The sequence below is a fragment of the Thalassophryne amazonica genome, chromosome 22 (assembly GCF_902500255.1).
Source record: "Thalassophryne amazonica chromosome 22, fThaAma1.1, whole genome shotgun sequence".
Lineage (NCBI taxonomy): Eukaryota > Metazoa > Chordata > Actinopteri > Batrachoidiformes > Batrachoididae > Thalassophryne > Thalassophryne amazonica.
This window is the reverse complement of record NC_047124.1, coordinates 32,202,271-32,216,382: the sequence shown is the minus strand read 5'-3', so window position 1 is coordinate 32,216,382 and position 14,112 is coordinate 32,202,271. Positions and strand designations below refer to the sequence as shown.

At 41.2% G+C, this 14,112-nt stretch overlaps 1 protein-coding gene and 2 long non-coding RNA genes across 3 annotated transcripts in view; 1 reads left to right on the top strand and 2 right to left on the bottom strand.

The window, feature by feature from the left end:
- Positions 1–5,779, top strand: part of LOC117504477 — a 757,689-nt gene extending 751,910 nt beyond the window's left edge. Inside the window, exon 2 of the long non-coding RNA XR_004558805.1 lies at positions 5,713–5,779. This is a non-coding gene — a long non-coding RNA (uncharacterized LOC117504477). The remainder of the gene's footprint in view (positions 1–5,712) is intronic.
- plxna4 (plexin A4) overlaps positions 1–14,112 on the bottom strand; it is a 658,913-nt gene that overhangs the window by 283,788 nt on the left and 361,013 nt on the right. The gene's annotated exons all lie outside the window — the stretch shown is intronic.
- Positions 1,332–11,891, bottom strand: LOC117504476. Its single transcript, XR_004558804.1, has 3 exons — positions 11,863–11,891; positions 6,410–6,848; positions 1,332–1,342 (listed from the first exon to the last, which is right to left on the bottom strand). It is a non-coding gene; the product is annotated as an uncharacterized LOC117504476 (long non-coding RNA).

The following is a 14,112-nucleotide window of genomic DNA, read 5'->3' as shown; positions in this document are numbered from 1 at the left end:
CATGTTTATGGCCTCTACCTTTAAATAATGCGTGAGGGGAGAACTGTCAGTGGCACTGACAGCTGCATATAAATCCATAAAAATGCTTTCAGCGCGACAGTGCATTAAAAACAAATGCAATATCACGTTCAGACGGAATCTGTCAATGAAATGCCTGAGTGACCGTCTGGCTACAAGGCTAACAGCTAGCAGAAGGTGTGATACAGCGTGAGGGAAACCGTTGTGATGTGAAAACCACAGGAGTAGCCTTTCTCAGTTTCCTCATGCTGGCGAGGTCCAACACCAGGCAAATGAACATGAAGGCGCATCGTCCAACTCTGTGTGGAGTCTGCTGTGGAGCAGGTGGAACTGAAACACTGGAGGCAGCATGTAGTGGAGCATGTTTTATTAAAATGACTGCAAATCATGTTTAAGCTTACGTATATTCATCCGGCACATCGGGGAAGCAGTGATAGCAGAGGCTTGTTTTTACTCGAGTGTGTCTGTGGACATGATTACTCCACATACAGTGGGGTAAAAAAGTATTTAGTCAGTCCCTGACTGTGCATGTTCTCCTACTTAGAAAGATGAGAGAGGTCTGTAATTTTCATCATTGGTACACTTCAACTATGAGAGACAAAATGAGAAAAAAAAAAATCCAGGAAATCACATTGTAGGATTTTTAAAGAATTTATTTGTAAATTATGGTGGAAAATAAGTATTTGGTCAATAATAAACAAGCAAGATTTCTGGCTCTCACAGACCTGTAACTTCTTCTTTAAGAAGTTACACGTGTTACCTGTATTAATGGCATCTGTTTGAACTCATTATCTCTATAAAAGCCACCTATCCACACCCTCAAACAGTCAGACTCCAAACTCAACCATGGCCAAGACCAAAGAGCTGTCAAAGGACACCATGAAGAAAACTGCAGATGTGCACCAGGCTGGGAAGAGTGAATCTACAATAGTCAAGCAGGGTGGTGTGAATAAATCAACTGTGGGAGCAATTGTAAGAAAATGGAAGACATACAAGACCATTGATAATCTCCCTCGATCTGGGGCTCCGTGCAAGATCTCATCCCGTGGGGTCAAAATGATCATGAGAATGATGAACAAAAATCCCAGAACTACATGGAGGGACCTGACGAATGACCTGCAGAGAGCTGGGACCAAAGTAACAAAGGCTACACACTATGCAGAGAGGGACTCAAATCCTGCAGTGCCAGGCTTTTCTCCCTGTTTAAGCCAGTACATGTCCAGGCCTGTCTGAAGTTTACCAGAGAGCATATGGATGATCCAGAAGAGGATTGGGAGAATATCATGTGGTCAGATGAAACCAAAATAGAACTTTTTGGTAAAAACTCAACTAGTCATGTTTGGCGGAAGACGAATGCTGAGTTGCATTCCAAAAACATCATACCGACTGTGAAGCATGGGGGTGGAAACATCATGCTTTGGGGCTGTTTGTCTGCAAAGGGGACAGGACGACTGATCCGTGTTAAGGGAAGAATTAATGTGGCCATGTATCATTTTAAGCCAAAACCTCCTTCCATCAGTGAGAGCATTGAAGATGCAACGTGGCTGGGTCTTCCAGCATGACAATGATCCCAAAAACACCGCTCGGGCAACGAAGGAGTGGATCTGTAAAAAGCATTTCAAGGTCCTGGAGTGGCCAAGCCAGTCTCCAGACCTCAACCCCATAGAAAATTTGTTGAGGGAGTTGAAAGTCCGTGTTGCCCAGCGACAGCCCCAAAACATCACTGCTCTAGAGGAGATCTTCATGGAGGAATGGGCCAAAATACCAGCTACAGTGTGTGCACACATGGTGAAGACTTACAGGAAACGTGTGACCTCTGTCATTGCCAACAAAGATTATGTTATAAAGTACTGAGTTGAACTTTTGTTATTGTCCAAATACTTATTTTCCACCATAATTTACAAATAAATTCTTTAAAAATCCTACAATGTGATTTCCTGGATTTTTTTTTTTTCTCATTTTGTCTCTCATAGTTGAAGTGTACCTATGATGAAAAGTAGGAGAACTTGCACAATCAGGGACTGACTAAATACTTTTTTACCCCACTGTAATGTGGAGTTGTGTCAGGAAGAACATCCAGCCTAAAACTTGTGCCAATCAATATGGGGATCCGCCTTGGATCTGCTGTGATGACCCCCAGTGAAAAACAAGGGGGCAGCTGGAGGGACTTACTTTTTACCTCGATGTGAGGAGATTTTGAAGTAGATTGAAGGAGATTTTGAAAAACCAAACAAACAACAACCCAGAAACACATTTTGTTACCTTTAAAAACAAAAGAAGCCTTGATGTAGGGAAAAAAGTCAATGATTTATTTATCAGATGCTGAGGAGCAGTCCAAACAAACAGAAGCACAGAAGGAGAGTCCACAGCAACACCAGGGCAAGTACATATGAACAAACTTGGAAAAACTAACCAAACAGGGACACTATGAACCAGAAAAACCCAGCAACTGAGGAACATACTGTGAAAAACTTAAGTAGTGATACAGAGATGAGTAAACAACAGGTGGTGTGATTGGACATGTGAGACACACACACACACACACAGAAAGACAGAGTGACACAAACTGCAAAGAACGCTGGGTGTGAGTAGAAACAAACACATAACCATAATAACTAAATGCCAAACTACAAGGGGAACTGCAAAGTAACAAAGTTCAAAAATCAAGGAACAAAAGCTAAAACTAAAGTGAACTCAAAAATGGCTAAAGCATGCAAAAGAACACAACTAACAGATAAGACACAGACAGGACAGACCACAATGACAACTAACATCAGGACATAAGACACAGACAGGGCACAGACCACAACATAATGGATCAAACATGGTAGGATTATTAATTGGACAGATCAGTGATTAGATTTTGGAGTAGTTTTGTCAAAAGTCAAGGAAAATATGGTTTGTGGTTGTTGTATATCTCAACAATCAAGAAGCCTACATGGATAATCCAAAGCAAAATATCTGTGATTGATTGGTCTGAATAACTTCATAATGAAGTAATTTGATGAAGTCAAACACTGTATATTTATTACTTGTTCATTTATATTGTGGTGTGTAGCGTGCATCTTATCCTTCAGCCCTCTCACACATTTTTATTGCACCTTAAAAATCAAGAATAATAATGTAAAATGCAACAAGCAGCGTTATGATTAAATAAAATTGGAGCAGGTTGAACTCCTGTGTTTTGATTGGTCCAGTCAATAATCTTATTCCCCCTGTGGAAGCTCCCATATTGAAAACTGACCTTTAATATCCACGACCTCTGCCTGCACATCTGAGCACTTCTATTGATTTTGGATCATCTCTGTGGACTGTTGTACTTTTATGTAGAAAGTACTTTGCATCAAGTGTTGAGATGGACTGTGTGCATTTTGAAAAAAAAAAAAAGACTCATTTCAATCCTCAGCAGAGGGAAAAAGTAGCATTTTAAGCATCGATATAAACACATCAAATACACAATACCTCTCATACATATGAAACCTGTGTGTCTGTGTTACCGTGGCAATGGCTGCAGAATTGTGTCCTTGCCTTATGTGGCAGGACTGGCGGTACCAAAATAAAGGCTGGTCACGCAGAGGAGCAGTCTGCTAAGTGTGGCACTCGCTCTAACTCACTTGCCACCAAGCCAGAATAAGATGCTTACTCAAGTATCACCAGGGAGACGTGTGGGCTGGAGCAGAAAGTCATCCAAAGTCATGCAACATGCTGACAAATGTGAGCACAGAAAATGTTGCATTTCGTTGTGCAGGTTAAATGCAGAGATAACGAATGTTATACAGGGTGACCATTTTTGTTATTTTTGTCTCTTTAAGCCACCACAATGGACCTGAAATGAAACAATCCGTATGATCACTTTATCCATTTGGGAATTACAGCTATTTTTTATACCGTGACTGTTCATGAAGGAAACTAGTGAGGGAAGCCACCAACACACCCATGCCATATCTAAATAAATGTTCATAGGGAGATTTTCTTTTTTTCTGTTGGATCATCAGTTATACGGGTTCATGGTAGAGTGGTGCAGATTTTCTTTAAAAAAATGTTTGGTGAATTTTCAGCTACAGTTTGCCAGAAGGCACATGGGATACGAAAACGGGGATTTGATGAGTTTTGAGTATGCTGCACTCCCCCATGAGGCTGTAAGTGGTGGTGCAACAGACAAAAGTTGCATTATGTCCAATCACATCCACAGAAGGCTATAACTAATCTATAACATAAGTCTTGGTGGCTCCCCTCACTCGTCGTCTTCTTGCACAGTCACATAGATTTTGAAACCTGCCAACTACAGACATATTTACCATACAGTACCAGAATAATTTATGCAAATAAAGTCCAAGACATACAGTATTCAGTGACTTGGAGATGTTCATGTATCTGTCCCCTGCTGTTTTATTTTTTTTTAACTCTATGAAAGTCTACACTATAAGAACATGTTGATTGTTTCATTTAAAGGTCATAAAGTAGACTTCTATGTTAGTATGTACAAAACCTATATTCGACCAATCCTTGAGTCCTCAAGCCAAGTCTGGTCACCTTATCTGAAAGGCAATATTGTTAAACTAGAATCAGGTTTCTCAAATTATCCATATCAGACTAGACTTGCTTTACTTAAATTAGAAAGTCTTCAGTGCAGGAGAATTAAATCAGATTTATTGCTGTACTATAAAGTTCTCAATAACTTTACATGCATTAATGTACCAGGCAGTTTACAGCCATTTAATAGTAGTAGAGGCCACAACAAACACTTGTATAACTATTATAGTAGAACTTATACTAGAAAACATTTTTGGTGCAATAGGATAGTGAAATATTGGAACAAATTGGATTCTAAAATTGTGAAACCATGTCATGTCCGTTATAACCATGTCAGTTTGAATAGTCAAGCCTTTATGTGCAACGTCTTTAGTAGATACATTTCTTCTTGTGTCAGTTTTATGTATGTGTGTGTTAGTCTCTATCCACTGATCCCTACTCTGCTTCAGATTCCAGGAACATTTTTGTGTGGTGCCAGCCACATGCCAAATGCCACGGCCACCCGACCTGCCACACATTTCTCAGGTTTCAACCCTCTTTGTCGAACCACAGCAGCGTCGGGTATTCAACCAAGCAAAGAACATGCAATAAGAGCCGCGAAACAGAGACGACCAGACTTATAGAGACAACTGAGGACAACATTCACTGTAAAAGACACAAGAAGAGAAGAAACGACGTATCGTCACCACATAATGGCAATGCATCTCCTCACGCATTCTATTCATACCGACAGCAGCGCAACGGCAGTGGTTTGACTGCCTGAATCTGTCCGACTCAATGAAACATATGGCAGACACGAGAGAAAAGGGGACGGGGGGTGATGCGAGAAGGCGGACTGGAGCCATCTCTCAGTGTCAATCAATGCCGACACAAACGCTCCACTTCTCCATTCACTGCCTCAATATGTAGCTCGAGGCAACATCGACTGGCGCAAGACGACGGAGGGATTGCGGCCGATTTGACGTTAATCTGCTGGCAATGTGGAAACAGCAAAGGCTGGTGGCGTTGACAACATATTATTCACCAACAAAAGAAATGATTCAGGGTGTTGGAAGACAGTCACAAGATATTAGACTTGAACGGGAAGCAGTGAAGATGTGCGTTTTGTACTGTAAGCTTAAAGAATGACTAACACATTGGTAATCCTCCATCTACAATTAGTGTTGCCACCTGTCCCGGTTTTTCCTGATTGTCCCGGATTTTCATGATCTGTCCCGGAAAAAAAAAAAAAAAAATCCGGGACACTGAATGTCCCGGATTTTTTGGCACCGGTCGGCATCACCGCGATTGCTCTCACTGCCTCCGATGCGCTTTCTGCGAGCTCGGTAAATGCAGCAGGCCACTCAAACCAAATCCTCTGCTGTGCGGAACTGCGCCAAATCTGGCAACAGGTCCAGAGAGTACGCTCGCTGTTTTGATGCGGATGTTGACGGCAGCGGCAGCCACAGAGCTCCGTGGCCACCGAGAGAGGAGGACTCGGATTCTTTGCGGGTCCCGCATCCGTACCCCCGGAGGCAGTGAGCGCATTGTGTTCTGCGTGTGTCTGTTTATAATCTTCTCGCACAGAAGAAAAAAGTGAGTGTTTACAAAGGAGAGAAAAGTGAGAAAATGTTAATACTTGTTTGAGAAAAGTGTAAAGTGTGTAGTGAGGGGTTTTACAGCCTTAAAACATTTATAATAATTGTAAAAAAAAAATAGCGCTGATTTCGCTTATCGCGGGTTATTTAGAACGTAACTCCCGCGATAAACGAGGGACCACTGTACATCAGTGCCTGGCACGCTACAGTTAGATCAGTTACATCAGTTACATGTCCTCCTATGTGTTTGTTTAGCCAAGAGCAGCAAGCAGCAGAGGCACAGGCAAGCACAAGCAAAGCACACACTACACTCTAAGCAATCAGGTAAGCTGTTTGACACTACACCTTACATTGCTACATTCAGGTATTCTTACAGACGGTGAAAAATTACATTATTTGTTTTTATTCCACATAAGCAAACAAACAGAACTTAACTATTCTCCTTTTACCTGTGCCCACTACTGCCCCCAGGTGTCCACAACTAAAAACTGTTGGAAATAAACCAAAATAATAAAGACCTGCTATTATGTAAAGCAATTAACTAAACAAATAACTAGCAAAAGTGTCATTTTTACTAATTAAAGCAATACAATTTCAGCGTAGAAGGGTGATTTTTGTCTTGAGTTAGATGTGCGAAGGGCGCCGTTGCTTACAAACAAAAAGGTCGATCCGATGGTCAAAATGTCCAGGATTTTTGTCAGACACAGGTGGCAACCCTATCTACAATGTCCTGTTTGATGACAAATCGCAATCTCGCTGTCATCCAAAGGATGCTTTTACTCTGGTTGTGTTCATTAAAGAGCTCTGGACATGTTTCCTTCCTTCCTTCCAGCGTTCCTTCTCTGTCGAGGATGAGTGGGCAAAAAAGCACAAAGTGGAACTGAACTCGCTCTGCGCTTTAATTCGCTGCCCTCCATTTGTGATTAGGCATATCTCCTACACAGCAGGATTTTAATTAATGTCTTTCCCCTGCCGCCTACGCTGTGAGGGAAGGTGCTTTGTGGGTGCAAATAAGGGAAGTTTAATTGTTAGCAAGGTGGTAAGTACAGCGACTTGCACTGGGAGTGTCAAACTGAAGTGTGCTTCTCCTGTTGATTTTTGTCGCACTGAATTTAATCCTCTGCACATATTTTACAGCGGATAAGGTATTAATAACCGGGTGGGGAAAACTTACACAAAGAAGTGGTGGGAGTAATCAAACCAGTCTGAAACCACTGACAGCAGATGTGTTGGTGGGTGGGCGGTGTCATTTGAAAGCTAACAAGTGCAGAAAAAGGTTACATTAGAAAAAATGTTCACAACAGTGCCTGTAGGTATATTTTTAAAGGTGTACTACCTTCTGATTTTTGCACAAAAATTAAAATATTTGTTTTATGCTGAAATTTAGGCCATCAGACTGTACAACTCCTCACTCGGGGGGAGTAACAGGAAGACAGAGGACGGGAAGGAGAGCAGCAGTTGTAGCCAGTAAACCAGTAGTTCTGGTATTTATATTTGTATTCACTTTTTGCAAATTGTTTCTTATTTCTACTTTTGATACTTTGTGTGCTTCTTACCCTGTGTGCTACTGTCCAATGCTGCTGGAACTTCAATTTCCCTGAGGGAGTCTACCCAAGAGATTAATAATGTTCTATCTAATCTAACCTAATGTAGCATAATACCTTAATTTCTGTGTAATAGTGTAAAATTAAAACAAATTTCTAAAAAGGGGCCACACGGTGGTGCCACCCATTGAGAAATTTTGGCAAACCAAGAAAAAAACACTGATAGTTGAAACAGTACACTCAAAAATGGCTCTTTGGATGAACTCAATTATGAGCAGGATTTCCATCTAATAAATATACATATGTAACCACAACTCAAATAAAACACATCCATGCAAGATAATGTAATTTAATTTAGTTGGGCCTACATATATTTATTAGGTGGAATCCAATTCAATGAGTTAGTTTTTTGAGCATATCACACAAACAAATGACTCACTGGATGAACTCAATTCAATTATGGGCAGGATTTTCATTTAATAATTATATGCAGTCCCAACTAAATTAAATAAATTTATCTTGCATGGATGGGCTTTCTTTGAGATGGGGCTACATATATTTATTAGATGGAGATCCTGCTCATAATTGAATTAGGTTTATCCAATGCATGAGTTTTTTTGAGTGTAGACCAGAGTTCTTCCCAAAACGTTAATTGCCTGTCACCATCTTTCTGCTTCCATTTTGCATCTTTTTCTTTTTATAGCACTTCAGTTACAATTGAAAGATTATTTTGTTTTGTCAGCTCCATGATGCTAACACTAGCATATTCAGCTTGCAGTCCTGTAGCGCCATAAACGGCACAGCCTCCCAACATGCTGTCTGAGGGCCGGAAACGCCCCTCAGGTCATCCATGACGTGACCACAGAAAGTGTGTCACAGCATCTTGTTGCTGTATTTTGACCCACATGGGTCAAAATTACAAACTGCTTATAGAAAAGGTGAGTTTTGATCAAACTCGTGATGTAAGACTGTGAAATATTTTTGTGATTACTAAAGGAACAAAATTATAGTGGAGCTAAAGAAAATCCTTACTATGACTTAAACGGCGAAACGCTGAAAGTTTCGACACCTTTAACAATTCTGTAAGTGTTGAGTTCACTTATTTGCTTTCTATTGGTGCTACTTCACCGCCTCACAGCGTTGGCAGCCGGCGGCAAACTCCTGGCTGGATGAGTGACCGCTGTGGCATTAAAGACGTGGTCGCTAGTAGCCTGCAGCACCATGTGGCTTACTCATCTAACCTTATCCCCCCGCCGAGAGATAGACGGCGAACGGAAGGAGAGCGCCAAAGAGAAGAACAAGAATGTTACTGTGAGGGATGATGGTGTTGGACGTGAAAGGGGACAAGTGTCTGGAGGCTTCTTAACACATTTCTTTCCTCTGCTCTTGTCACCTCCCTCAATCTCCCCCATGGCTTCAAAGGGTGAGTGACAGGTCTCCCCCGCTATCATTGCCTCAGAGTGCTGTGACCAGGCAGGGGGGCTTAAACTCACCTATTCTTCCTCACTCCCCTCTTCTCCTGTTGCTTTTGCCCTTTTTTGCATCTCCTTCAATATCTCATTTGCTGTCGTTGTATCTCAATCTTTGTCACAAGACTGCTGAAAACACCTGCAGGCTTACGATGTGCTCAAACAATAAGACCCTTGGTGGTCTCTGGCGTTTGTCTGCTTTTTAGCTACTTTATGAAGTGGAGATAGACAAGTCATCTGCTTGGATGGTTGCCCTCCAGGACCACCAGAAACAAGAAGCCTTGCAAGCATGAGGGTTGCTTGATGAATTCTTAATTCGACTTTGTTACATACAGTAATGTTCAGAATAATAGTAGTGCTATGTGACTAAAAAGATTAATCCAGGTTTTGAGTATATTTCTTATTGTTACATGGGAAACAAGGTACCAGTAGATTCAGTAGATTCTCACAAATCCAACAAGACCAAGCATTCATGATATGCACACTCTTAAGGCTATGAAATTGTGCTATTAGTAGAAAAAAGTAGAAAAGGGGGTGTTCACAATAATAGTAGTGTGGCATTCAGTCAGAGTAATTTTGTGGAACAAACAGGTGTGAATCAGGTGTCCCCTACTTAAGGATGAAGCCAGCACCTGTTGAACAAGCTTTTCTCTTTGAAAGTCTGAGGAAAATGGGATGTTCAAGACATTGTTCAAAAGAACAGCGTAGTTTGATTAAAAAGTTGATTGGAGAGGGGAAAAGTTATATGCAGGTACAAAAAATTATAGGCTGTTCATCTACAATGATCTCCAACGCTTTAAAATGGACAAAAAAACCAGATGCGTAGAAGAAAACGGAAAACAACCTTCAAAATGGATAGAAGAATAACCAGAATGGCAAAGGCTCACCCATTGATCAGCTCCAGGATGATCAAAGACAGTCTGGAGTTACCTGTAAGTGCTGTGACAGTTAGAAGACACCTGTGTGAAGCTAATTTATTTGCAAGAATCCCCCGCAAAGTCCCTCTGTTAAATAAAAGACGTGCAGAAGAGGTTACAATTTGCGAAAGAACACATCAACTGGCCTAAAGAGAAATGGAGGAATATTTTGTGGACTGATGAGAGTAAAACTGTTCTTTTTGGGTCCAAGGGCCACAGACAGTTTGTGAGACGACCCCCAAACTCTGAATTCAAGCCACAGTTCACAGTGAAGACAGTGAAGCATGGTGGTGCAAGCATCATGATATGGGCATGTTTCTCCTACTACGGTGTTGGGCCTATATATAGCATACCAGGTATCATGGATCAGTTTGGATATGTCAAAATACTTGAAGACGTCATGTTGCCTTATGCTGAAGAGGACATGCCCTTGAAATGGGTGTTTCAACAAGACAATGACCCCAAGCACACTAGTAAACAAGCAAAATCTTGGTTCCAAACCAACAAAATTAATGCCTCGCAGATGTGAAGAAATAATGAAAAAATGTGGTTATACAACTAAATACTAGTTTAGTGATTCACAGGATCGCTAAAAAAGCAGTTTGAACATAATAGTTTTGAGTTTGTAGAGTCAACAGCAGATGCTACTATTATTGTGAACACCCCCTTTTCTACTTTTTTTACTAATAGCCCAATTTCATAGCCTTAAGAGTGTGCATATCATGAATGCTTGGTCTTGTTGGATTTGTGAGAATCTACTGAATCTACTGGTACCTTGTTTCCCATGTAACAATAAGAAATATACTCAAAACCTGGATTAATCTTTTTAGTCACATAGCACTACTATTATTCTGAACACTACTGTAGTGACTGGAGTATAACTCCCTCACCAACATCACCCCAGGGAACATACTGTATATATTAAGCGACAATCATATGTATGTGTATATATGTGTGTTTGTGTCCTTCTGTCCAAAGAGCACCTTAGAACTGAGCCAAACCTGGCACACATACTTTGACATATGGGGAGTGAGATAAGCTATTGAGCCCTTTAGTAGATGTAGTAGTGGTAGTCGTAGTAGTAGTAATAATAGCAGCTGTCTCTTCTTGAGGCAGCTTTAGTTGCGCCGTAACAATTCTCAGGAATCGGGGATAGGTGGGAGGTGATAGCTTTGTCGGTGACGATGACGTTTTCATTTCAGTCACTAAATCAAACGCGCCCTAAGACGGGTAATCAGGTAGTATACTAATATGAAACATGCTAACAGTGGACTTGTACTGCATTCAAATCCACATGGACAGATTTAATCTCAATTTGGTCATATAATCTAAACCATAATTCTCAGGCCCAAATCTGTATGTCTGTTATACAGTGCATCCGGAAAGTATTCACAGCGCTTCACTTTTTCCACTTTTTTTTATATTATAAAATTGAGTAAATTAAATTTTTCCCTCAAAAGTCTACTCACAACACCCCATAATGACAACATGAAAAAAAAATTGAAACCAAAGAAACACGGGCGAACAAGTGGGCACACACACACGCACACACATGTACACACACACACACACACTTGCCACTGAGCAAAACAGAAAGTGTACTTCCATAATTTGTGTAGATGGAGATGCATATTTCCACTGTTAAAACCCCAGTTAAAAGCAGCAAAACAAACAAACAACAACAACAACAATGAAAATCTGACTTCCAAGTTGTGCACAATAGTTGATGTAGTGTGGATGTGGACAGAACATAAAAAAAATGTGGTGTGCCATATTTTACCTGAAATCAACATATAATCATGACTGTGATTCAATAACAAAGAAATCAGAGGAAAAACGAACAATCTTTAGGGCCGGAGTCCTGACAAGAGTCTAGATACTCAAATGCAATATCCTGCCTTTTAAAGCAATAAATTGTGAAAAAGACATTGCACAGAGACTTTTATGAGAAGGTTTGAGAAGTGTTTGTGAAATATAAGACTGAGTATTAATTAGGAATCCCAAAGTTACACATGTAGTGACAATCTGAGTCAACACCTAACTTTTTATTTTTACAAGAGATGAGGATGTTCACATTGTCTGGTGAGAAGGTGACAGGAATAATTTTATTTATAACCCCATCTGGATAAATACAGTTGATCTACACATTGACCATAATTCATTCAGATCAGTGATCCTGGAGAGTAGAAGCAGTCGGGAATACTCTGCCAGTCAGCTTCGAGTGTGACGCGAGGTTCAGTGAGCTCAGGGCTACACAGAGAAGAGACGGTGGACACTTTGTCCTCAACTCTCAACTTTAACAGAGTGTTAGGTCCTGCTAACTTTGCCTCTTATAAGTTTGTTGGGCTTGTGGTTTCTACTTCTGTCCACACAAAACACACCATGCCGTTCAGAAAGTCATGCAACTCTTAATGTGTATCACCTGACCTATAATTGTGGAAAGAAGTGTTTCCATTTCAGTTTTGTACTTATTTTCAAGTCACCTGAGAAATCACTTCACGTGAGCATAAAAACATTTTTGCAATGAGATTTTTCGAAATGTTTGTTCGTGAAGCAAAACGCTCAGTCTGACGGGTAATGGAAACCTACCTAGTGACAGCTTGTGGTGCAGTCAGAAACAAATGATTATGTATCCATTTTTTAATCGAAAAATTAAAGAGACAAACTAAGGAAGCATTTATGAAGAACAAAAAAGTATTCGCCACCCCCACCAGCCTTTCTCCTAACCGATCAGTGGTTCCTTTTCTCAGCCTTTTTCAGGTAAGTGTGGACATTTTCTGTCTTGCTTCATTCCTCTGTCCATCAATTGCTTCAATTTTGCCACTTTTTCCTCACCATGTGCATCATTCTATCACTTTTCCTGTGCAGGAGAAGATGTAAGAGCGTGTCTTTCTCTCGCTACAGAATTCTACTATGCGAGTCCAACTTTCTCGCCGTCTTCTTCCAAGCAATTCCTCTTTCACTGTCTCATTAGGACCTCAGCAGGGTGTTTCAGGTGGCAGGCAGAGATGTTCTGACAGACCTCATTTAGTGCCAAGAAATACCTGGCCTGGCTGAGAAAAAAATAATAAACTACATGCACATTTCTCTTTCAAACCAATTATTTCTCCAGTGGGCTTTTTTTTCTCGGCCTGTTATTCGGCTGTGATAAGAGCTGGAGTTCCCATCACTGCTGCTGTGGAAGCCGCTGGTTGGGCCTCAAGTACCCCCCGGAGACTGACGCATAATATGAACGAACATCCCTACCTGTTCCTCTTTTACTGAACCTAAGCGGGCACAAGGGTACAGACTCGTGTCCACACCATTATGCTTTGTGACCTGAGGCCACTGTGTGAAGGCAAAAAAGGCTTTTGGGAGCCATAAATGAAGCCAACCACATCAGTCCGTGACATCAAATCAAGATGTGACCTTTCAGGTGACAAAGCAATGCACCAAGTCACTCATTTGGAGAAATGTTACCTGAGTGCTGTGCTTCAGGCAGTCACAGGGTGAAATACAAACCACTGAGCATAATGTGATTTTACTGAAGAGGCTATACTTTAAAAGTTGCATTGAAGTTCAAGATGTAATTGGTGCATTCACACTCTCATGATTAATCCAGTGTTTGCCGACAGACAGTGAATAGTTGACCAGCACCGAGGTCCTCCAGACTCCACAGGAGCTAAGTGGACATCAGTCGGTCAACACTGATGTTCATCATGGTCCCGGAAAAGTTTTCAACATGCTTAAAATCTGCAACATTGACGCTAAAATGCTGACAAGAGTTGAAGTCCGCTATGGCTATGTCACCTCTGCTAGTATGCTGTTACTCCTCCATTTGCCTCTATTGGCCTCCGCTGGCTGGAGGTTGGAGGCTTGACAGGATGTACCTTGGACAAGAGCAAATATGTAGAAATATGAAAAAATGTGAAGGAATATGTAGAACCTGTCTTGACGACAGGGGCGGATCGACTGGGGTGGCATGGGGTGGCAACTGCCACCCTAAAAATAGCTCTTGCCACCCCACATGCCACCCCAATCAGAAGTGGGTGACATTTTTTTCAAAAAAGGGACC